This window comes from Anas platyrhynchos, chromosome 11, assembly GCF_047663525.1.
Source record: "Anas platyrhynchos isolate ZD024472 breed Pekin duck chromosome 11, IASCAAS_PekinDuck_T2T, whole genome shotgun sequence".
Taxonomy (NCBI): Eukaryota; Metazoa; Chordata; class Aves; order Anseriformes; family Anatidae; genus Anas; species Anas platyrhynchos.
In genome coordinates this window covers 10,496,037-10,521,887 of record NC_092597.1, presented here as the reverse complement: position 1 = coordinate 10,521,887, position 25,851 = coordinate 10,496,037, and the positions used below count along the sequence as shown (strand labels likewise).

General features: G+C 41.1%; 1 protein-coding gene across 6 annotated transcripts in view; it reads right to left on the bottom strand.

Annotated features, from left to right (window-relative positions):
• Positions 1 to 23,792, bottom strand: part of TLN2 (talin 2) — a 223,329-nt gene extending 199,537 nt beyond the window's left edge. For 3 of the 6 annotated variants that reach the window (XM_027466633.3, XM_072043211.1, XM_072043210.1), the window contains exon 1: positions 23,299 to 23,457. The gene's annotated coding sequence lies outside the window, so the exon portion shown is untranslated. Of the gene's footprint in view, positions 1 to 23,298; positions 23,520 to 23,558 lie in introns of those variants that run through there. The other 3 variants (XM_038184743.2, XM_038184744.2, XM_038184745.2) reach the window with 3 other exon arrangements.
• Positions 23,793 to 25,851: the final 2,059 nt, after the last annotated feature.

The following is a 25,851-nucleotide window of genomic DNA, read 5'->3' as shown; positions in this document are numbered from 1 at the left end:
AGGACAGAGCAAAAGGCTGAGATGTCCTTGGCTTGGTGTAAGCACTGCTCTGCAACAATTAAAACATCGGGGTGTTATCAGCACTCCTCTCATCCCAAGACAAAACATAGCATTCTACCAGCTACTAGGAAGAAAATTAACTCTGTTCTAACTGAAACCAGGACACCTGGGCTGCATCAAAAGCAGCATGGCCAGCAGGGCAAGGGAAGGGATTCTCCCCCTCTGCTTTGCTCTCACGAGACCCCAGCTGAAGCCCTGTGTTCAGCTCTGGGGCCCCTAGCACAAGAAACACATTTGTCAGCTCAGTCAATGCCTCAATTAACAAATCACCAAATGCTATTTAAAAATTACTTCCATTAGTACCATTAACACAGAAATGTAAGTGTAACTGTGAAGACTGCTGAGCCAATTGCATTAGCACTCAAAATGGGTATCTCAGGTCTGCTCTTCCCAACCTTTTTCCATCCATTGTTCTAGCTCCAGAAGCGATGGAAGTAAAAACAGAGGCATTCTCATAGCAACACTCAGAGCCGCAGCAGACTGCCATCTGGATGGTTCTGTAGAGGGTTACAAGGAGTTACTTGTTTCACTTCTCATACAACCTGTGTTTAGGTTTGTGAGTCAAGAACGTTCATCATTGTTACTATGCCCATACAACTCAGCCCAGGTCAGCAAGGTAGCAAAAAGTTTACCCACAGCAACACGTGACATTTGAGAGTTGTTTTTTCACCTCTTATTCAAATTAGCTAAAATGTACAAAATAAGACAACCTTCAAACCTTTAAAACAGATAACTTTTCTTCAGCTGAAAATACCTTTATTTTCTCTTGTCCTTTGCTATGTTTTTTGAAAGGAGTTAGAAGACAAAAATAAATAATAAAAGTCACATGAAATAACATTGATACACAAAATCAATTATCAGGAATTTTATTTTAAAAAATTATACAAGACATAGGGATGGCTAAGAAAGAATAAATGTCCACCGTAGGAAATGTGCTCCCACTAAGTTTGGTTATTGTTTCTGTTTTATTTGTTTTAAATCTATCCACTCTTCTGGTCAGTCTCACAGAAGTATTACTAGAGATGAAAGTAAGTATCAAAAAACACATGAACAGAAAACTGGCCATTATAAGTGTTTGCATTCAACAAGTTACTTTAAAACAATTACACAAGAAACCAAACTCTGTTCGAATAACTATTTCCTTCCCAGAGGAAGGAGACAAACTAGAATAATAATATACACAGAAGAACTGAATGATGCCAGCTGCAGGAAAGCAATGATGCATAATTGAGCCCACATGAAGACACTAAAGCAAACTTCAGCATCATAATTACACTCCAGAAGCAACTTGTTTCACCAATCCAAGTTGGAAGCTCATAAAGCTGGGGGACATAACCATCTCCACCCTAACAAGTAGTCAGGTCAATACTAGGACTGGTACAAGGGGGAGAGGAGGAAGAACAGACAGCAACTGACCTTGGTTTGATCTAAACCAGCCTCCTTGAAATTGCACCCTCAGACTAGAGACGTGTTTCTGTATCAGGAAGCATTTCTTTCATGCACTGTGTGCTTCCTTCCTGACATGGTGCTTCTCAGGATACAAGGTAGGCCTGAGGGACCCATGGTAACAAAGGGTAAAGCGTCCTCTTCGTCCCAGTAACAGTTCCAACAGCAGATGACACAACCTAGGTATAGGGAGTCAACAGCAAAGCAAAACTGCTCCTGCTCGAGCTGAAGGACACACAGCATACCAGAACAGATTTTGCAGTCTACGGAGAAGTATACCCAGAAGACCCACAGTGCTGACCCAGCCTTTTTAACCCTTTATGACAAAGTATCCAAGCACAGATGCTCTAAAGGAAGCAGGAAATAGCTCAAAGAGGTTCTCTAACGGATAAGGTTATTGTTCAAGTCTATGAACAACATAGATGTTCAAAGTTAGGCTATTCTTTCACTGCTGCCAACTGTACTGGAAAAGGTGAACTTGGATGTTATTTTGCATTAGAATGAGCTTTCTCAGGCAAAGGATTGTGCAAATCTGCTTAACAGACTTCACCATCAGAGCTTTTGCAACACAATCAGTGTTACGTTTATATTCACGTTAAGAGCATTTATGGCAACTTCTGCCAAAAGCAGATGGCACAAGCTTAGCTCTTCTTTTAAACAAATTATCATGCTACTTTTCTTCCAAAAATCGCTCACTTCAATTTCAGCCCAAACTATTTATATTATGTATCTACTGGAATGAAAGGAATAAGACTAATGAATTTACACAAAGACTACAGATACTTCACTGCAATGCTTATAAAAGACTTCAAGACACGTAGAATGGAATAGTGTTTTATTAGCCTGCTGGATATGATAAGTCACCTCTGCTTTCTACATTTGTGCCCAAGAATGATTTTTTCATATCTGGGGAGACTGCACGTTATTTTCTTAGCTGTACAGTTGTAACCAGAGAAGACTCATCCTTTCTATACTGGTAGCTAAAGAAGCTATAAAGTGTAGGATAGCAAAAGATTTGCCATCCTATCCTTAGGACATTTAATATGAAACATCATCCCAGTCTTGAAACAAGTCAAATTTTCCCAGTAGCTTATATGTTACTGACAACTGAATTTATCATGTCTTAGCAACATGTTTTATGATGGCTGAAGGAGCACTGAATACGCACGTTCCCTATAAACATATGAACCTATCTTTCTAGTTTCATGGATGCTATGGGTGCCAAAGGTCCTCATCATCAGTCTGCAGTGCAGGTTGTTACCCAGCACAGACCTTTGTGAACACATGAAAACAGCCTGGCTTACAACAAAACCAGGCGTATTTGCAAGCTACATTGCTCTGGAATGATAGCTGGCTTTGTCCTTCTCCCAGCTCTCATTTAAGCCTTAACTCCCTATAAATGCCATAGATAAAACTATTGCAGCCTACTTTATTTAGCTGCCATTCATTTGGAATAAATAGGGGCTTTGTTAATAAGTTTCAAGCACAGAATGAAGGCCCACCCCACACATTTGTGCAAGGCAACTGGAATGCATCAGCATAAAGGTCTTCAACTATTAGCGGCTTCACATTTACAAGATACAAGTTTGTCAGTAAGTTGTCAAAGCTGAAGAGTTAATGCATTAACTGTTCTCCACCTTAAAAGAAGTGCTGGATATACCACAAACATATTTACTAGTAGCTTAAAACAGATGTTTTTAGTCTACTTGAGTGTCAGATAATTGTTCACATATTAATGAGCATGTTGAGACCAGCAACTTCGATTGCACTGCAAAGAATCTGAACAGCATTAAAATCAAAAAGGTTCCACTGTTAACATCCTCCTCCCTTCCTCTCCCCCCCCCCCCCCACATCCCCCCCATATCATATTCTAAAACCTTTATACATAAAGGTTTTAGTCTTGCTTCCTCAGACCATTTCAAAATTCCCACTAAGGCTTCCCTAAGGAATTTGTTGTTGTGCAGCAAAAAGTAGATTTGAAGAAGATTGTACTTCAGATCTGAGACAAACACTTTCTGTAAGCATGAAAGGCATCTCACTGCAGTATTTCAAGTGACAAAAGTGATTGCTTCTATTAACCAGCTCTATATACCAGACATTTGCAAGGAAAAATCCTAAACATATGGTCTGGAGAATCAACAGCATCAATTTTGACAGTAGTGTCACATTCAAATACATTTAACCAAAGGCAAAATAATGACTTAAGCTTTTCTTATTTTCCCCATACAAAACATATGGGTTCAGGGTTTCTTTACCAAGCTATTCTGTGCTCAGTTTGATTATTTTACTTTATTTAAGGAAAAGTGTTAGAACAAATAAGCTGAAAGTAGGGCAGAGATCAAAAACCAGAGGTGGGAGAAGAGCAGTAAGGCGACCAGTTCATTTCTGTAAATAATATTTGTACTCAGTACTACAAAAAAGCTAACCCATCATGCTGCTGAGCTAACAATACCAGCAGCACCAACTCTACTCCAATTCCATGGTTCTGAATTACAGCTCATCTAAAACTTAGCTCTACGAATGCAAAAAACACTTCAAATGTTTGAAGAACAGCAGCTTTGCTGTCCTACTTGTAGAAACTAACCTCTGCTGGAACCTTAAAACAAAGACAGACATAAAACCCCTAGGCACCCAAACCACTATCCTTTACCTTTCAGAAACTTGCTCTCTTCAGTCACAGAATCACGGAATGGCTGAGGTTGGAAAGGACCTCTAGATGTCATCTAGCCCAACTCCCCTGCTCAAACAGGGTCACCTTCAGCAGGTTGCACAGGATCACATCTAAATAGGTTTTGAATATCTCTGAAGAAGGAGACACCACAACCTGTCCAGGAAACCTCTGCCAGTAGTTGGGCACCCTCACAGTCAAGAAGCTTTTCTCCATGTTCAGATGGAACATGGAGTTTCAATTGTGCCTGTTGCTTCTCGACCTAAGTTAGGCAAGAGAAGCTCCAGTATTTCTGTTCATGGCCACCACAGAGCAAACTCTCCCCTTCATCTACCTTTAAAATCCATAACCCTTTCTTGGAAAGATGAAGAGCTACATGGGAGAGAGAAGAGAATTGGCTAAGGAAAACAGTGAAAAGAAGAGAGATTGGTTTCAGCAACTAACAGTTGGGAAGTAGCAAATGAAAGTAGCAGTCCTGGCTTAATGGCAAATATCTGTTCATGGGGCGTGCACGTTACCAGAAAAGAGAAGTTGGCCTTAAGAGAGAATTTGGAGTGTCTACAATCTTTCTGTTAAAGACTAAATGGGTGATTCAAGTTTCTGTAATGCTTTTTAGAAACAAAGGCTGCTATTCAACCAAAAAAATACATCTTTAATATTTCAGCCATTTAACAGTTCAAGCCCAAAAGCTGTCTTTGTGCATCCAAAAAAAGTTCATAACCACAAGACAAACTCATATCAAAGCAGTCTCATTTGTCTAGATTTTCCCCACACTCCAAGTGTTTAAACTTGATAACAAGTCAGGTGAAGACGACTTTGGACTTTTCTCCTCCTATCAGCAACCTGTGATGAGGTGAGGGAGGAATCCCTCTAGACAGAGCTTTTCAGCCACAGAGTGGGAGAAGATCAAGGAACCAGAAGTACGGAAGTGTAATCATCCTACCCAAAACCCTGGACTAATTACTAGGACTTCCTACCTGTCACTGCCTGATACTGGTACCTGGTCCATCAAAAAGCTCTGACCAAAAATACTTAACATTTTGAAATAAACTGCTCTGCTGCTTTTACAGCTTTACCAGTGGCTATAAAAACTGATCTCACATCTGGCACCTTAACTCCTGCCCCTCATTTAGAAAGTGACATTTCATCCTCACATTTCATCCCTTCTTGTCCATGTTCTAGATATCTTGCTCAACATTGCTACCCACCTCACGCTGCAGGTCTCTTGTTTACATCGTTTGCCTCTCCTCTCTCACACGGGCAAGTCCAAGCACCCTCTTTTCTCACTACACTCCTAAAACACAGGTGTGTTATACAGTGTAGTTGATACGTGGAGTTCCCATGATAGCTGGGAAGCTCAGGAGGAAAGGGAATGCAAGGGAGATGTAAAACTCCATTTTTTTGAGGTAACTATAAATAAGGGAGCAGCTTCTCCCTTATTAAACAATGCCACTGACTTTTGATACCTTGCATTTCTGTCCTTATGACAAAAAAAATTGTCCTGTCGCATAGTTCTGAAAAATGCATATCGCATTTGCACCTTCATTCACACGTAAGAAACAGCTCTGTGAATGGAGTTGATTGCACAGCTACCAACCAAATCAATGCCAAGCCTGAGCTACAGACCCTCCTTGCTTCATCTGGGGAGCCTGGTAATGCTAGAAGAAGAAACAGAGGGAAAAGCAAGTAGACCTCAGATATCAAACCAACCTAGGTCTTTCACAGGGATTTCTACAATGACAGGCCACAGCTTCTGTAAATCCATTCTTCTACTGGACAGAGCGGAGGACTCAGCAATTGCTTACTTGAGGTTAGCTCTGTGTGCACACATACATATGCATCATGCCCACGTGCATGAACAGGTAAGGGAAAATTGTAGGCACATCTCCTTTGTCCTTAAGGATCAAGACCCGAGGACATGGACTATTCAACTCACTTTCAAGTCTACTTCCTAAGGGTTTTTCCACTGTACTTTCAATTGTGCAGCTGGAATTTCCCCACTAGTCCAACCAGGGGACATAACTATTTTCAAACCATTGTTTGATGCCTAACAAGCTTGTAAGTTCTCCAGGCTCTAACCAACATATTACAGATGCAGTACACAATTAGGGAGCTACCTCTAGACCTATGCACCAGAACTGGCGCATAGAAAACAATAACCAACAATACTTCTGGGTTTCAGTCACTTAAAATTGAGTAGATATCAAGTTAACTAAAGCAATAGCAAGATTTTAACAGCATGTTGCCTAGCAAGTTATAAAATAATGCCCACAGAGGCATTCAAAGCTAAAGCTGTGAAGTATTCAAAGCTAAAACTAAGGTGTTGGAGGGTTTCTGGGCAGGCCTGTTCAGGTCCTAACAGAAGAGATTCGATTCTACAATTAGTTTTATTTATTTCAGTTCTCAAAGGAGTGATGTTACTGGTCAACCAGCTGCCTTCATGAGGCATTAGTGACTCATAAAGATTGTATACAGCTGGAGTCACGTCCAACAAACAGCAACATGTAAGATCCAGGGCTCCTGATAGCTGTAGCTTCTTCACTGAGAACCCTATTACTACAAATCATGTTTCACAAGCCATGTATGCACAGTAAGGCCTGTAGAGATACTGCCTGCCTCATTGCCCTAAAAATAACTTCACTTAGGAAAGACATCAAGACGTCATACATTATACTATGTAAGCACTTCCAGTGCATACCCCCTCAGTTTTTACATTCAACAACTGAACTGCAGCCAAAAGTTAGGCTTATTGAGAACTCATCTGCTCGTAACTGTAACCATGCTCATTAACAAAACCTGAAAAACAAAAGTTCTAGCTCTTGCCACGCTAACAAATAAGTTTACATGTTGGAGTTTTTGAGGTTGACTGCAACAGCTTAAGGGTCCACAATATCAAGCCCTGATGAAAAATTACATTCCCTCAGTGGTATTCTCAAAATACCATGAAACTGAGTTCAAAAGACTACTGAACATAACAGCATAGAAAGAACAAAACAAAACAAAACAAAAAGTTTTAAGCCAACTAAACATTCTATTAGCAGGCAGATTTCTCACCTGAAACTAAAATAAATGAAAAGTTAAGTAATGATTTTCATGAATCATGTTACTTCCAGTGTATCTTTAGTGAAAAAGAAGATTCTGGCTAGTATTGCTGACAGCATGAAAACCTAGGAACAGTTCTGACTGTAGAATCAATGACTGAGTACTGAAGCCAGCAGAAGGGAACAGAAAACAATGATCACATCTGAAGGACTGAGTTCTTAACTTTCAGCAGTCTTAGGTCCAGCATTGTGAATTAAAAGACATAGGTGACAAAGATCCAAGATGTGAAATTACAGAATGTCCACTATCTAAGAGAGAATTACACTCCAATGGGCACCCAAGGGATGGGGGTGGGGAAGCGGGGCATGAGCAAGAGATGCTGAGCAAAAACAATCACTGCTCCTGACCTAGTTGTGTCAGTCATGGAGAGGCTGAATCAGACAAATCTGATTTTAGCTTGTCTGATGAGAGCGCCTGAAAGGATGGAGAAGTACTGGCATGAGTCTATTCACAGCTCACCTTTTTCAGACTAATTCTAATTTGTCCCACAGCTTTCGTACCTTGATTTGATAAATGATATAAAACAAATACCTATGCCAAATGAGTTTCATTATCCCTTAAGTCAAGTTAGAAACCAAGCTAACTCCATTTTCCCTTAAACAACTGAATTACATCATGCACAAAATAATGGCACACCACTAACTCTGCTTTATCATCCACCTGCCAGATACAGAACATTTTACGTAGCAGTGCAGCAAACAGGTGTTTTTCATTCAGTCCACTAGAAATCACTGACTTAGGACTCTTGTTGTCCCAGTGGTATTACTTTCAAGATCAAGGATCTAGATCAAGTATCAATCATGTTTTTAAGTAACCAGCTGCTTCCAACACACCAACACTTACTGCATTTCAAAGTCAGAGATATAAGTAGTAAGATCTGAAGATTGCATACAAGGTAAATGCCAGCACCTACCTGTATTTGGCCAAAGACACATTTTAGTAAGACAATTATCAACTAACTAGCATTGCAATATTTGTAACTGAATGGTTCAGAACACTTAGCAATAGTGATATTAAAATACCTGATTTAATAAGAGTGCATTTTTATTAATGTTTTATATCACAGTTTTGAAGATTTTTTTCGTTTTTAATGTTAAAGAAAGAACACACATCAAAACATTGCAAAGTTTCTTCATCATTTATTCCAAGGACTTAGCTTCCATGACAGCTGCAGTACAAGAACCATAGCCATGTAAGGGAAAGCAATATAAACAAAAAGTTTTTTCCTTTCTATCACCCATTCAAGATTTATTTTCTTCAAATTTCAGGCATAGTAAATCAATGCATGAAATACACAAAATAGCATGTAGCTATGAATATCAAAAGAATCGTTTCAACAAGTCTCCTGTTACCTAATTTTTTTATCCTGTCCCAGGCAAAAAGCAAACAAAACAAAAACAAACAATAAAATAAAATAAAATAAAATAAAATAAAATAAAATAAAATAAAATAAAAAACACATATCACAGTGACTTTCCCAGCTTATGACCCAAAGTGCATTGTTTCTGGAGTACATCTGAATTTGTTGCAACTTGTTGAGGACTCGAAGTCAAAGCACACTGTAAGACACAGTTTGAACAGAAAAAGGAAGCTATGAATGGGGTGTGAGCAGCAGGGGAATCCCCTTCTTTCTCACTGCTATTTATAAATGAAGGCAAGTAAGGTCGTTTCCAAATTAATACTCAATTCTCTAAGCTACTTCTGCTGGGAAGGGACAAATAAACAAAAAGCACAAGTATTTCAAACAAAATGCTCTAAAGCAACAATTGGAAAACTTCATAAACTGGAGAGACAAACTACACTGACCATCTCTACAATAAACCACTAATAAAGTCAGCAGTTCGTGTTCTGTGTGTCATTTCTTTTAATGCCAAAGGCAATGAACTCTGAAGTAGCTGGCATTGAAATGTGGAGTAAGGAAGCACAACTAACACTAGTTTCCTTATCAGCTGTAGGAATAGATTTTGCATTACTCTGGCTTATTTGAAAATGTTGTTTGGCTGCAAGTATCCTTCAGAAAGCAAACTTCAACATTTGGAAACATTCTTTCAAAGGGAGTCTCCAGCTTCTAGTCCAGCTTCAAGAAAGTGGGGAACATTAATGACATCTATTTGTTTACCCATAAAAATAACCAAAAAAATATAAATAAATATCGAAGCACGCTGTTGATCATGACTTCCGTCCTAATGTCAAATTAATTAACACTAATTCAAATTACGAACGTAAGAATGGTTTGAATTTTGAAGAGTTAGGAGAGGATTTTATTTGCTAGGCACATTGCAAGTCAAACAAGTCTTCTGTCAACTCATTGCCCAAATGTTTTTCTGCCCTAACTGCATCAAGAAGCTAAGTGTTGTACTATAGATCATTTATGGTATTAATTCCTGGAAAAAGTGCATGGCAGTGAACACTGTAGCTACTCATGTCAGGAGGCTGGTTTGTAGATGCTCCTGCACGCAAGAGAATGAACATCAGCTTGCTGCTCTGTTGGAATCACCACAAATTCTTTGCCAGCACAAGAACCAGCAGAGAACCTACATTTTCTTTGCTTACCTGAAGGAAGAAACAGGCTTTACAACCCCGTTTACTACAGAGCTTAGCACAGAACTGCATGAGAAAAAGTTCTGCATGAGTTCAAAGTTCTGCATGAGAAGTTTCATGTCTTCTGATAAGGCAGCTATTACAACCTGGTACCAACAGCAAACCCTTTACCTACTCTTGAATGGAAACAAAAAGACTTCCAGAGAAAAACATGCATGAAATTATACTAAGTGCTGATGAGATTTGCTTTAAAATGTAACGTAAGGAGTAGAAACCAGCCTTTAATGGACCTTGAAGATTTACACTGGTTCAATCAACAACCTTACATGATCTAAGTATATCAAAAAATTGTATTTGAGAAAGAGATGAGAAGCCAGTCACTCATGTAACAGAAGCACCCCCAGCTTCACTCTATTTCGTGTGTGCACTGCCACACAGGTTTTAAGATTCCACAGCAAAGTTAGACTCCTCACTGCACAGGAAGTCTAATCCCTACACCCTTGATGTAAGATCTGAACCTGCTAATCCATGAATAAATTCCCCATCTCCACACAGAAAAAATGAACTGAGAAGAAAGTGGAATTAATGACAACTGTTCTGTCTGGATGGTGCATCTCTGTGCTGCTGGAACAACTCAGTAATGAGCTCTTCTCACCAGGATTTGGAACTAAGTATTTCTTGTAAACCACACCCAACATGAAAAAGCAAGTCTTGTTTTTAGTATTAGCACCAAGCAATTGAAATACATGCTCCCTATTTAGAGAAGCAAAAGGAGACTCAAAGAGCAGCTATCTGTCCTGTGATCTGCCAACCATCAAAGAAAACAGCTTTTTACAGAGGCCAAGTGCTCTATCCCTGATAACTGGACACTGAATTTGTGAGGGTTTGTTGTTGTTGACTTTGTTTGTTTGCTTCTTCCTTTTTTTTTTTTTTTTTTAAATGGCATTCATCTGAAGTCTTGAAACACCTAGTTGAAGAGACAAAATTATTGAAGTTGAGGTATAATAGGATTTGCTCTTCTCAAAATAGGAAAATAGGACAGCAACTGCAGCAGTGCTTGCAGGCATTCATTTTCCAGAGAATGACACCTTTATTTTCACAGGCTGCACTCCAGTATGCAGCTACTAAATATTTTGGGAGTGTTTACCACATCAACAATTGGGGAGGGTGGAAGGAAGGCAAGAAAATAAAGGAAAAACATGTACATATTTGCGCTAAAAATTAAAGCTTCACAAATAAGAAAAAACAGGTATTTAAGAAACAAAAGATTAACACCAAAATCCAAGAAATGTATTTTTGAGTTTTGGGATAAGTAGTAACAAAGGCTAACAGACTTTCATCTTAAGTATACATGATACAGTTACAGTGCACCAAAAAAATGGGCTCCTCATATTCCAAGTACAAGTCAAAATTAACAAAATCTTAAAGCTTCCTCTTTTTGCCGCTAAAAATGAACAAGAAAATTAAAAGCACACACATAACAGCTCATCTTAACTAAGTTTAACAGAATTTGAACCTATAAAATGCTAAACAACACACAAGTAGAGAGCATGCCAGATGCTAAAAGCCTCCCAGTCAAAGTGATATTAACACTCAGGAAGCTGAAAGAAAATATACTAAAAGTGTACATCACTGCAAGATGAGGTCAATTATATCCTCTTGAATACAAAGGAATACATTCGCAGGTAAAATGGATACAACACACTTTTAATCTTTCCCAAATTGCTAGCTATCAAGACAAAATACCATTAGCTATACAACCTAGCTCAGTATCATTAGGTTTGGTTTTCAATATTCGTTGTGATAGATAGCAATTCACCCATGAAGGTTAAAAGCTGCACTTTCATTATCAAAAAATAGCTAATTTGTCACATACAGCATCATCAGTAACAAGTTCTTGAACAAGTATTGTCAAAGTGGTTTTCGGATTATTAGGCCAGTACTTTGGATATCTGAGCCTATAATAAGGTGGGCTTCAGACATTCTTAACCTAAAACACCAGTGTTAAATGCAATAGTCTTGTTCATCTATATAGTCTTCATTTTATCCTGCTAACAAATAGTTTCATAAAAATATGTTGCTACATTTGAATTATACTTTTGGTAAGTCCTATTCAGTGATACCATGGACACAACTGGATTCTGAATGTCAGATGTACAGGAAACAAATCCCTACTACAGTAATGTTAGGCATGGCGTCTGTTGAATACACTTAAAGTAACATCTATCATCAGCCAAACCTGATGGGGCACATCTGGAAACTGTTTGATTTTTTATTTATTTACTTATGCAACAATTTGAAAATACTGTGCTAAGTTGAGGACTTAGACTGTAGCATGTATAACCACATCAGTCCTGCCCACATGGCTACCCAGCTCTGATCCCCAGCAGTGCCCTGGAATCCACAGTTGGCTATGTGCGAAAAGAACAAAGTATCAAGTGACAGGAGAACTTGGCCTTAAACTACCAAGCTCACTTTTCCCAGAGAGAGAGAAAGAGAGAGAGAGAATGAGAATGCAGAAACAAAAAAATAGATGCCAGTGATTCATTGATAGAGGGTGCAACGGTTCTGCGTACTTACAGGTACACAGATTCCTGTTGTATTTCAAAGACTTCAACTGCTTCCACGGATAACAGAAAAACTGCATTCGATAGAAGAGAACATCATAAGTATATGTGACAGAAAACACAACTTGACCACCTCATGAATAATCTGCATTGTCCTCAAGCATAGTAACAGTCTTATGACAAGGGTAGCCCTACCTTCTTAAAATACGATCAAAAAGCTTTCTTTGCTTGAATGCTACTGCAGTCCTTCTTACAAATATCAAGTGTAAACCAGTTTTGCATTGTATATGCAGTCTTCCACATTACCTAGAGATGCACTTTTCCAAGATGTAAACCTAAATCCTTACATCCTAGGCGTAACCTAGGGCCCTAGCAAGTTAAACACCATTTTTCTTAGTGTTCAGGATCCTGTAGTTGCTACTGAGCCCTGTCAAACTTCATTTTGCACTTCTATCTTGTGTAATTGTTAGCAACACCTCAATAAACAAACAGTAAGCACAAACACCATTGCGCAGCTATTCCAGTAGGACTATAACTTGGAACAACCCCATTCAATGAAAGATGGTATCAACACACTTCATTTGAAGTTAGAAGCATGGAAACCACCTCCTATCTACACCTTGTTTTATGTAACACTAAGTTGCTATGTATTTGAAACCATTAAACAGAAGATACAGCAGGACAACAGAAGATACATGAAACAATTAGATTCTTTTCCTCTTTTCCTGATTCGGGGATTTCAAAGCCATGTTACTGGCAAATTCATTTTCTGTGCTACTTGGTGAGCACTACCTTTGGCCTATATATTTCTTCCAAACACCCAAGAAAGACTGCTTCTTTGTTTAGCTGCATGAGACATTAACTATTGCAAGACTTGCTGCCAAACAAGCCAAGAGACCACTTGAAACCACTAACTGTCAATATAAGCAAATTTAAATTGTAATCTATTATACTCATAAGCTGCAGCACTCTGCAGACTTTTCCAGACAGTCTCAGAGCAGTATAATCATCAGCTTATTTCCTCCAGCACAAGAAAATCAGACTCCTCTAAAGCAAACACATTTCAAATGCTTTAGCTCTTGACTCATCCCACTAGGAAGACACATCACTGTATCACTCATTGGCAGTATAACATTGAGATGAGAGAACCTTAAGATCAAGGCTTAGCCAATTTTTATTATTAAACAATTAGATTGTTAAGCACACAGTCTTTAAACCTCACCCCCCTTGAGTGGAAACAGCAGCCACTATCTGCTCATGTATCCGACATATAATTTCAAGTTTACATAATACAGAAATTGTCTTTGACAGAACTTCTATTATAGTCAAAACCTTCCTAAAAGGTATCCTCTTTACATAAAGGATTTTGCAGAAGAGGTGAGAACCTTTTCCCTTCTGCGTGCCAAAGAAAGCCTTCCAAAGTAGATGCAACTAAACAAGGAGAAACAAATGCCTTAGTCTCCAAACACCTAACCGTGGATATCTCCAGGAAGCTGGTTATATGTCCCTGGACACCACACACTTAAAAGAGGCCAATGCTTATTGATTGTGTGCCCTTGATCCCCACTTTATTTCTTAAATAAATATCAAAGCTGCAATGGAAACCAAGGGTTGCTGGAAATGCACATTTTTAGCTTTTGAAATTCTGCTCTGAATTCACTCTAATAATTACTAGTCAGGGCTTGCATCTTTCACGTGACACTACTGCTTTTTTTGATGAACACAAACAGATCCTTTGTTATAACCCCTTGAATTCCTAGGGTAAAGAACTAGCACCAGGATTCTTCAACACCATTCACATCTCACTTCCTTGTTCCCAAGACTTGCATTACCTAATCAAAGTATGCTGAACAGTAACGCAAGTTCACTTGTTGACAATCTTCCCCAAACCATATCACCTGAAGTTTTTTATACAAATACTTCAGTCTGGCCCCATTTTGAAGAAAGAGTTGCTTTCATGCAAGCATTCCTTAAACCCCAAAGAACAAAAAACAAGAAACAGAAGTAAAGGGTAACCTCTGCCCTACTTGTTCCAGCTCCACTATCACATGTGCCCATTGTTTCCCTACCTAGTGGTCACTGACGCCCTCACAGTGCTCTGTCAACCAGCACTGTCCAAGCCTAGATCCAACCAGCTGCTTCCAAGAGTCATGCTTCTTAGACAAGCTTGGTTGTACAACTACTAGGTCTTCATTAGCGTAGTACTCAGTAAGTACATAGTTACATACTACCTAATTGTGTAGTACAGAGTAACGAGCATTTTCCTATGTGCATTTGAATATTCTTTAAGTATTGTCAGAAGAAAGCTTTTCTAATTCTAAGCCAGTTGGAGACATTTTAAATATGAATTGCTAGAATTTCCAAATTCCCAACAAGTACAAATGTTTCAAGTATCTCTAAATTGACCAGGCAGAAAAACAAAAAAACAAACAAACAATTGTCCTCTAATGAACACCAAGGAAGGTGGTTTTACCTGAAGGAAGGTAAGCATCACTTGCACAACATGTCTCCAGCATCTTGACTCACCTGTCATGTGAAGTAGCACCCACAGCTGCTTCCTGCTATTCTTACCCATTCCAAATGAGGGAGAGAGGGATCCCAGAGAATAAATGTATAGAACAATGTCACAAATAAAATATTTTAAACTGGGGACTCTCCTCTTAAAAAACAATTTAACTCTAAAAGGAAAAAAAAAAGCCTTTAAGAAATACATGTTGGTACCACATACTCACTACACAGAAACAGACTTTCTAGAAGTTAAGATGATTGCTTTCTCTATCTGATCATACTAGTACAAAGACTACTTCAGAGGTAGTAATGCAATTTTATTTTAAATAACGTAAGGTACAACTTGAGCAAAAAATTTTAAGTATAGAGTCAAGAAAATAAAAGATCAATACCAATCAGTCAATACCAATTGCACTATACTGCAAATCTTCTGTCTTTACAAAGCTACACTTAAAAAACAAAACAAAACAAAAAACTGCTCTCTTTTACCCATGTATTTTCTGTCCTCATTCTAAATTTTTCCCTTTGGTTTTATGAGGTTCCTTGTAAACAACTGAAAAAGCAACTCCCTCCTTAATCTTCCCTTTTTACCGAAGGAACTTATCAGCAAGCCCACCTTGCTTCTGCATCCTCTTCAGGGACTGAAGTTGTGTTTAATTCCTTACAACTCCCATGACAGCTACGAAAAGCTGTACATGCAGAGATACACTTATTGGGTGGGTACCAAGACAGTATTGCCGCCTGATAGCAGATGTTTAGCAGGTACTTGAAACTTATCTTTAAGGGAAGCTCTGTAGCCCAAGGCAAGATGAAAACTACATTGTGTTGGCCAACAAACAGAGTTAAGAATTACTGTCCCGTCTTAGAAGTCCTAGACAAAAGAAAAAAAAATACTTCAATTATTTAGGAATGCTTACTTCTAAAAGTTTATGTGGCATGACCTGAGGCCACACTTCACAAAGGTGTGATCATTAGAATTTGTTTGTTAACACAACACACAGGGGTCACACTACCGAACAGCCCATTTAAAGTACAAGAATGCGAGGCAAGTGAAGACAAGGAATTCTAACCAAGGAAATGCACAAGTGGTTTAGGGCCCTCTGTAGGGACCCTACAGATGATCTTATTCATCTCATCTCGCTTGAAAAGCGTTGCTGCATGCAAAGATACTGTGGCAGATTTGTTTTTTTCCTTCAAAATCCATGTGCATCAACCAGCAGGATCAATGCACGGCTAGCAGCTTTTCTAATATGCAGCTATACAAGAATACAGGATCCTGAACACCTCAGTTCAACACCTGAGCAAACAGACTTCAAATCCCCCTTCCCACTCTGCTTTGATCATCAGTATTTGAACACAATAACTTCTGTTTAACGATGACTACAACACTACTCACGGCTTCATCGGTAGCTTGCGAGTTACCATGTAAGGCAATGGGTAATATATCACTTACACTAGAACTAGATCTCACAAAGTGAGGGGAAAAAAAAAAAAAAAAGTTTTGTTGTTCATGTGTAGTGCACACAAGGCAAGAACTGCAGACTAAAATTAAGTTTGGGAAGTTAAGAACAAGCAAGTGATCTTACCCCACTGCAAGACTGTGAAAACTCAGAAACCCACACTGATGGGCTATAGCATGCCATCACCATCCCACCAATTACAGAATTAAAAATACCTCATATGGTTAAGGCTTGTCAGACAACCAAGCATGGTAAACTGTATAAAGCAATGCTTTATCAAGACCAAATGACAAGGAGCTAAAGACAAAATATTAATTGGACTAAGAGAACATGACTTGAACCTCCATGAACAAACAAACATAGATAATTTTTTTATTAAAACAGGCACAAGTTACTAACAAAGAGCACCCCTTGTTCCAGACTGTTCATAAAACCAACAATCTCTGGTTTGGAGCTGGGCTAACAGTACTCCTTGTAACAACCTTCTCTATGGAAGGGGAAAAAAAAGCCTCAACCAAAGAAAACTCAAGTATCTTGTTAGATCAGGGTAGTTAGCATGCTTAGGAAGCAGACTACTCAAAGTGATTTAATACAGGTGTACATGTACACACACACCGAGCAGCTGCCGAACTTTGTGTTAAGATGACTCTTACAGAAGTTCCCAAAGCAACTTCATAAAAAATTGATAATTATATTAAGCACCAGATTCCCTAACACTAATGAACAGAGCAACTATTGCAGAAATGGTTGGCTAGCATGGCCAGTATCGCCTGCCTGATTCCACGATGTCTGTCCCCAAGTGGTACAGCTGCTGAGTATTTGTCACCTGGAGTGGCCTGCAGTGTTCTTAGCACAGCACTGGCCAGACACCGCAGGGTTTGCCATGAATTGCCTACAAAGTAAAGCATGAAGACAGATAATACAATTCCAAATGCATGGTTACCGTGATCCCCAGACACAGAAAAAAATAACACACCATAACACTACTAGGCACACTCAAAACCATGCAACATGAAAACTTCCCAGGTTTTATCTGATTTGCACAGCTGGTCTTGTAAACCATACTGCGCCACTACATGGTCAGCTACTAAATGTAATTCTTTTCCTCAAGATCATCAAGCTTCATAGTATTGTTTCCCATGGTACTTTGGTACTTAAAGACTTGGTGTTAACATGGGATGGTTTCTTGTGATCACTACCATGGGATCTCTCAAGCCTGCACCATTTTCTTTCAGGAACAGCTACGTGTCTCCCCATAAGAGCCGAGTGTCTGCTTCTTCTGGAACGAGGTGGCTGTCTGGGACAACACAACAGGGCAGCATAGGAAAGGAGGAAAAACTCAAGCATCCATGTTCTCCAACTACCACAGGCAGTGCAATGGATACAGGTAGCATCAGTAGGAAACTATTTCCTGCTCCTGGGAAGGGTTCGTTCTGTTTAGCCCCTGGCCTTTGTTTTCTTGTATCTCAAGGGACAAAATGTCACTCACCCATATAGCACCCATGAATCCATTTGAACTTATCCCATACTTAACTATATCTTCTGCACGCAGTGGCCTTAGACAAGGCCCATTTAACTCATTGCAATCCCCTTTCTGTCCTCTTGGTGCCTGGGTTTGTGCTTTTGCTAATGCACAGTCTGGCCTCTCCTACCTCACTAGGCAAAATCCAGTTAATCGTGCTTCCTTCATGGGTTTTTCTTCTGTACATTCAGTTATGTTTCTCTTGGCATCCTCAGCTGCTTTTAAGTCTGGTTAGCATCATGCTGCAGCTGAACATCGAATTAGGCAATTCACCTACAACCACACTGACCCAGGCCTTACCTACAACCACAAAACCAGCCAATGATTTTTTTTTTATTTTTAATTCAAAATATTAACATTTTCCAGGGTAGGTGCACATAAGACCTTGGGTTCTCCTCTGGGGACTGTACATCTTAAGCTAATGCACATAACATTTCCCAGGAGTGCTATAAACATCACAACAAAATTATCTCATTTCCCACAGCCTTTGCTGTTTTAAAGTGAAGCTGGGCATTTCTCTCTCCCTCCCCGTAATAGTTCAGTGATATTCTGGCTCAGGAGGCCTGCCACTGTTCCTTTCTGCTTGACCCTGCAGTCCTGCCATGCAGCAGCGGCGACTACTCGATTCTTTCCCCAGGTAACTCAGATACCTCTTGCCAACGGGAAATGTTTCCTTAAACCAGGAACAAAAATTAAGACAAGAAAATTTGTAGCCAAAAACAGGACGATTACAAGGAAACACAGAACTTGCAAGCTACAGGGAAATGTAGCATTCAAGTTATGATTCCTGACCTCATTTATTCATACATCCATTTATAGGCCCATCGATGGATTTCAATTCTGTCCTGTTATTTCAACATTTTTATCATGTCTAAAGCACTGTGTTTTAGTTCTACACCGCCATCACATTGCTACCCCCACCCCTCCAAATAGATCACTACAGGTCTTTTCTTCAACACAGTTGAATTATCAATTCTGCCAAAAATTCATTGCCTGGTTTCTTTCTCTGTCTCTCCAGCAAGTACCACCTTGCTGTTTCCTTTAACACAGTACTTGGCATATTGAAATTGGACAGTCAAAGATAAGAGGTACTTCCCATCAATGCCTTTAGGGCCAATTAATGTTTCCACTAATACACATTCAAGCCTGATTTTTACCACCAGTAAGTTTTCAAGATTGTTTTATGCTTATGTATTTCGTCTACATTTGAACTTTAAGTATCACATTCCAAAAAATGAAACAGCTTTCCCATTAGTACATACCACCTCTGTCAATTGTCTACATTAAAAGCTAGATTCCACGTATCTGCAACAAAGGCAAACGTACAATATTACAGATGCCAGCTCCCAAGAAAAATAGGAGATCGTTAGACACAAATATGCAAGCATACGTGTGCTAAGAAAATCCCTATGCAGCTCTGAAGGCCTTCCTCAACTGAAGACAATCCTATCGTTTAAGTTCTCACCCCACTCAACACTGACACACTGCAGTAACAAACACTTCTACCTCAGCTGATAGAAATGTAAATTGTTATTCAGCTTGAAAAACCGAATGTCCCATATAGTACCACTAATTCTTCATCACCCTAATGGTTATTTGCTGTGATTTAGAAGAGTGAAACCTTCCTGGCCTCTTCCTGTGTTAAATGTCACTTTTCTATGGAAATAAAATCTCAGTGTTACAAAAGCTGCCAGACAGAAAGACCCAAGGTTCATTTACAATTCACTTCAGTTGCCACTTTCTTCCTGCTGCCCAAAAGCAGAAAGATGAGCTACCTACGGAGAATGCAAGTGAGGCAGTTTCGAGTGCCTGTCTGACCCACCTTGGCAGAAATTCAGCTGGCTGCTGCCAAGTAAAGGGACTACGAGTAAGAAGTCAACAGCATAGTACTGTAAAGATATTTTAAGACAAGACTTATTATTGTATGGCCACCCTCATGTTGTGAAGTCAGTCTGTGTTCTCTGGCTTTATGAATATGCTTTGGCAAAAAAGCACTGGAGCTTTGAGAATTGAGGGGGTGGATCTCGGGGGATGGAATACCAACTTGCAGCTGGAAGTGGGAAACATCAAAATGTTATCACAATTGCTTTAAGTATGCAGGCTAATTCAAACTCAATTCCAATATAATCATGTGTGCACGTAACACGCCCAGGGAAAAGATGCTCTGCCACTACCATGAAATGGGTTTTCAGCAGCATTAGCAGGTACAGAAATCAGCATTCACAGTTACAAGATTAACACAAAAACTAACCACAGGCTCATCGCCAAGCCTCACTTGAAAGGCATCTGCCTATTGCATCCAGAGATAGAAGGCCACAGTTTTCTAACAAATGAGCAGGCCCAAAATTTCAGCATCGCGTGGATCAGCCTTGCATTTACAGGTCTAAGTAGCTCAGTAAAAGATAATCTTTTACTGATTTTAAGAGATAATCTCTTAAAAAGAGATGTGATGTCCATACTCCTAACAGTCTCATCCAGGGATAAAAAGACCTTAACTATTCTGCCTAACAGAAAAAAAAAAAAAAAAGAAAAAAAAAAGCTCTGCTGTTTTATTTGCGTCGTCCCTGCCACCACAAGTTCTTCAGTTCAATTTACTTATTGTTCTTATTACCACATGTGGTCAAAAGGAAAACTCACTAAGGAAAACCTGGCATTCTCCTTTGGGTACAAACAGACAAAACTACCAGAAACAACTTCAACTACACACCAGCAACATGTGTTCTGACTGACATACTGCAATGCAAAAGCAAACAAATGAAACCTAACATGCAAAATATTACACACTGAGACAGCCTCCCCCCCCCTGCTTTGCAACAACACCCAACCATTTTGTTTCCTCTTCTCAATTTGCATCAGCATTCTATTGTCTGCAGACACATGTATAAACAGACTTGCCAAATCTTTAAAGGATTCATGAGCAGGGAAAAAAATGAATTTTGGAAAGCTGGATTCAGTGCTCTCACACATCTCTCCCCTTCTTAATTATAATCCAGTGCAAAAGCAACATCTGGATGAGAACTTAGAAAGAAACTGAGTTTATTTTTTAAAAAAATCAGGATGTCTACACATTTGGCAGTTTGTTGAAAACCCCAAAGTTTAGAGAGGAGATGAGGATTACTTCAAACATTGTTTTTGGTATTTTAATGCTAACATTATGTCTTGGAATGATGGTTCAGCAAGCAGCATTGCCCACATCTCATCACGAACACACAGTATTGTTATTGCAGCAGCTGTCGGACCCTAAAATGCCACAATAAGGAATGGAGGTGGATGTCTACTCCTGTCTAGCTGTAATGACTAATTAAGTGCTGGCGTTTTTGGAAGCTGCCCAGACCTCACATTCGCACAGATTTGATAGATATATATTCCACAGGTAAGCATACTAAGTGACATAGTCCAACTATGCATGCTTCAGAACATCCTTGCTATGCTGGGTCAAGTCTTTCCAGAGCAATATCGGATAAAGTATTTTTTTTTTCACAGCAAAAAACAAGTCATCATGAAGATTATGCAGTTCAAGCAATGCCACAGCCAGATACTTCTGTCAAGCCCACACCTCCCTCTCCAAAAATAAAAAAAGAATTGAATAGACTGCAGTGCTGTTTTACACTAATCAGTTATATTTTTAACTACAGATGCATTTCCTAATGTAAGTAGAATTTGGTGATTAGATTAGTTGGCAGATCATGAAAGAAGTCTAAGAAAAACTGCACAGCAAACCAAGCTCAGAGTTAAAGTACTTAATCCTTTGCAGTTCAAATGCAAATTGATGTTTCTCAGCATCTTCTACTCCTATCCAATCCATCACATACACACCCCTCAAAAAAAACCTCTCGCCCTCTGAGGCACTACTACAGTGCAATGGCAACGTTTCAAATCAACTTAAATTAAGCTGTACCACATTCCATTACATGATATCATGCAACAGATGTTACTCTAAGAACACACAGGACAATTATTCAGAAGCATTCAGGGCAAAGTGCTATAATTTGGATGATAAAACAAATGGATATCCTACTAGAAATTGTTACACTCATTATCAAGTCTTACACAAAGATTCAAAACTTAAATGTTGACCAAGTTTGTCACAGATAACTCGGAGACTTAGACTCACAACCAGAAACAAGAGCTCTTCTCCTATTTAGGCTCAATAAAAATGGGAAAGCTGGAAGAAAAATCAGCTTAATTCTCTAGCTCTGCAGAACCAGTGAGCTAAATGAACGGTTGTTAAACTCATATGAAACACACTTGCCAGAAGCAAGAGGCTTTTTCCTAGCTCTGTGGTAGCCTTCAATCACAAGGAACTGCCTCAAATATTTCATATTTTGAAAGATAAAGCAAAAGTAGCAGTTCAGACAACGTCAATCATCATCAGCCTAGCTAACAGGTGTACCGTTTGACCATTACCTCAAACAAATGTTAAAGTTTTTCACTTACTACGATTTGTAAGGTATTCTTAAAACTAACACTGGAAGCTTTCACCTATACTTAGAACACGTGGACACACACATAAAAATACATGTTGCGGTACATAAGCAAGAGCAATCTGGTAGATCTGTTGTTTGTTTGCTTTCTAATCTTATGGGCATTTTCCATAGTTAATGGGCTCTCTCAACCATGCAGATCTGATGCTTTGAAGTACCATGCTTTCAAACCCAGAGTTGGCCTTCTGGCTTGAAATTTAACATGGCTCAAACTTGGCTCTAAAACCCAGCTCTGTAAAATAAGCTTATAAAAGAGCTGGATAAAAGCGGGCAGCTATTTAATCGGACAGAGCTTTTGAATCACTGACCATTCCCATGGTCTTTCCAGCTAGACACTGCAGCAGTGTTTTGACACAAAACCCGATGCAGAACCCAAATAAATCCAAGCTGCCGGTCGGCACGGCAGAGCCCCTCAGAAGACGAAGGCAGCAGGAGCCCCAGCTGCAGGACTCCTGCACATCCCGCAGCCGCGGGGCAGGGCGGCCCGGCACAAGGAGGGTGCCCGGGCACGGCGGGGAGCCCAGCCCGCGGTGCGGGGAAGGCGCCGCACCAGGAGACGGCCCGGCAGCACCAAGCCGGGCAGCCCGGGGCGAGCAGCGGGGCTCGAGGACACCCACGCACACCCACAGACACAGAGCTGCATGCACGGCACGACCGCCCTTGTGAGGCCGTCACTTGCAGCGTGCAGCGAGCACAGAGCTTTCTCCCCCCGCCGCCGCCGCCCCCCACCACCCGGCCGCAGCCCCGAGGGAGCCGCTCCGGCTCCGGCCCCGGGGCACGGGGCTGCGGTGGGGCAGCGCCGCCGGGACGCGGCAGCCGCCCCCTGCCCTGCCCGCAGCGGGCTCGGAGCCGTCCCCTCCCGGCGGCTCGGCTCGGCACGGAGCGGGCGCCCTGCAGCGGGCACCGGCGGAGCAGGACGGGGGTCCCCGCGGGCTCCTACCGGGAACAGCGTGGTTGCGGCGCTGCCGAGCCCCCGAGCCCGCCGCTCTCCTCCTCCTCCTCCTCCTCCTCCTCCCTTCCCGTCCTTCCTCACCCCGCTCCCGCGCCGCCGCCGCCCGCAGCTGCCGCCGCTGCGGACTCGAGGCGCAGACCCCCGGCGGGGGGGGGCAGGAAGCGCGTCATCACTCCGGGACCGCCCGGCCCGGCCCGGCCCGCAGCCCCGCAGCCCTCCTGCCCCGCCGCCCGCCCCCGGGCCCGTACCTGAGCGCTCCGCAGCGGCCCCGCGGCAGCCGCTGAGGCGATGTGGGCAGCGCCGCTGCCGCCCTGCCCGCCCCCAGCCGCGCTTCCCGGCCGCTGCTGAGGGAGGAGGAGGAGCAGGAGGAGGAGGCAGGGGGAGCCGGGCGCGTTCCTCCGCCAGGACGAGGAGCCCCGGGACGGGGATGGGGACGGGGAGGCGACGGCTGCCAAGCACCTGAGCACAGCCGGAGCGATGTAAACCGCCCACGGGCCTCGTATTAAGCGCTCGCAACGCCACCGGCGAGAACTTGGCTGCTGTGGTTCCAAAGGAGAGGTTTGGGGTTCCTCAGAGGGTCCTGTTTTAACTGTGGCACTGCCCTCACGGCTGGACAGGTGGTTTCCATGCCAACGCACCTACATCTCTATGGGAAAGGAGGCGACTGCAAACCCAGTCCGTCTCGTGAACTGCTTTCATGCACACCGGGGCCTCTGTCAGTGAAACTGCTACAGTTCAACATCCCACAGCCAAACATGATGAAGCCGTCCTTGTTCAGCACACAGCTCAGCTTCCCCCTCACAAAATACACGACGGCCACGCCAACGTTGTTCCTGTGCTGTGTTACTTTATTTCCTGGCCACAATACTTCAAAACAAAATTCCTCAAGCTCGTTGCTTTACTTCACTGCATTGCCTTTTTCTGCCTCATTTATTAACCTTTCTCTAGCCTGCATGTTCACGCACATACCAACACACAAGTTAATTGCTCATTTTGGATGAGTGCACTCCTGTGGTCTCCCGGCCCGACCGCTCACAGGAAGGCCATGTAAGCCTCTGTGCCCCGATGCCCCCCAGACCTCCTCTTTGAAATGCCAGCAAAAATACCAAGCAGTGAAATGTTCCTGTAGTATACAGAGCAATGATGGGACCAGGCTAGCCTGTACCAGTTCAGTTTCTGGCTACTCCCAGCCCATCTGTGTGTCTGGACCCATTTACTGCCTAATGTCTTTGCAACCAGCCATTGACTTGTTTTGCAGCACATAACTTTTTTCCCCCCCCCCCTTTTTTGCTTGTACAGTACAGTAATAATTCACGAGGATAATACTGTAAAATATATAGTAATATAAGAATAATGTTCTAATAATAAATTAGATCTATCAATCTGCCATATGAGGATCCAGCTTTTGTTACTCCAGTAATAAAGAGCAGTCATATTTTCACTGCAATACAGTGGATATAGAGATGGACGTGAAAATGCTTACATTGGTGTACTTGTGTAAACTTCTCTAGCATTTCTAGAAATCTTTTGGCCTCTCATTTCACTTCTATTCAGTCTGCCACTGGTTTCCTGGAGTACCATTAAACCAATTCTACCAGTCATACCTGCTGAATTTGAGATCTGAATATCTGCATAACAAAATGATCTCTTGAGATTAAATCAGATGTCAGTCACAGTTACCAGCCATGACAAGTAAAGTTTATGATTTGTAATGACAGGTGAAAAATTAACTTTTTTTTTCTTAAGAATATTTTTTGGCTTTACCTGTATTCAGACACATTTATAAAATTGAAACGCTCTATCAGGCATCTGACTTCACTTCTGAAGTTACATTTTCCTTCCATCTCAGCTGTTCTAATGCTTTTCGTTTCCATCTCCCTAATCACCAAACCCCAGAGCCTTAACAGTAAGTGTGCAAAGGGTGCTGTGTACGTTGCCAGAGCAGAGATACAACAACCTTACGTGCTCCTACAAAACAAACTGGGACTGGCACATGCACATCAGGGATGCTCTCCAGTGGTTGTCAGGTAGGACAGTAAGGCTGGGGACATTTCTTCAGCTTGGGAGGCAGATGTTAGGCAATCCCCCAAACCAGAGGAATGAAACAGCTACACAAACTATCCATAAATGCTGTCTTACCTGTTCATAGCCCTGTGATAATCCTGATGAAAATATTTTAGGCATCTGCTACTTAAAATAGCACATGGATGACAGCAATTCTGGCATATTTACTGATGTTTCAGGTGAAGCAGAACTTAGTCAAGCATGCATACAGGGGCCTTCAATGAGGTGTGCTATAAACAGTTTTCTAATCTGTCATTTCAAATACATTTTAAATCACTATCTCAGAACACGTCCATTAAAATGCAACATGAATCATCCCCAAGCATGTAAATTGGATTGCGTGTGTGTGTATGAGTGTGCGAATCAGCATATGCATTTCCACTGTGGTATGGCAGATTGAGAAAACTGACAGTGATAAAGTAACCTTCTCCCATTATATAAGTGAGTGTTCTGCCATTTACTAAAATAATTCAAACA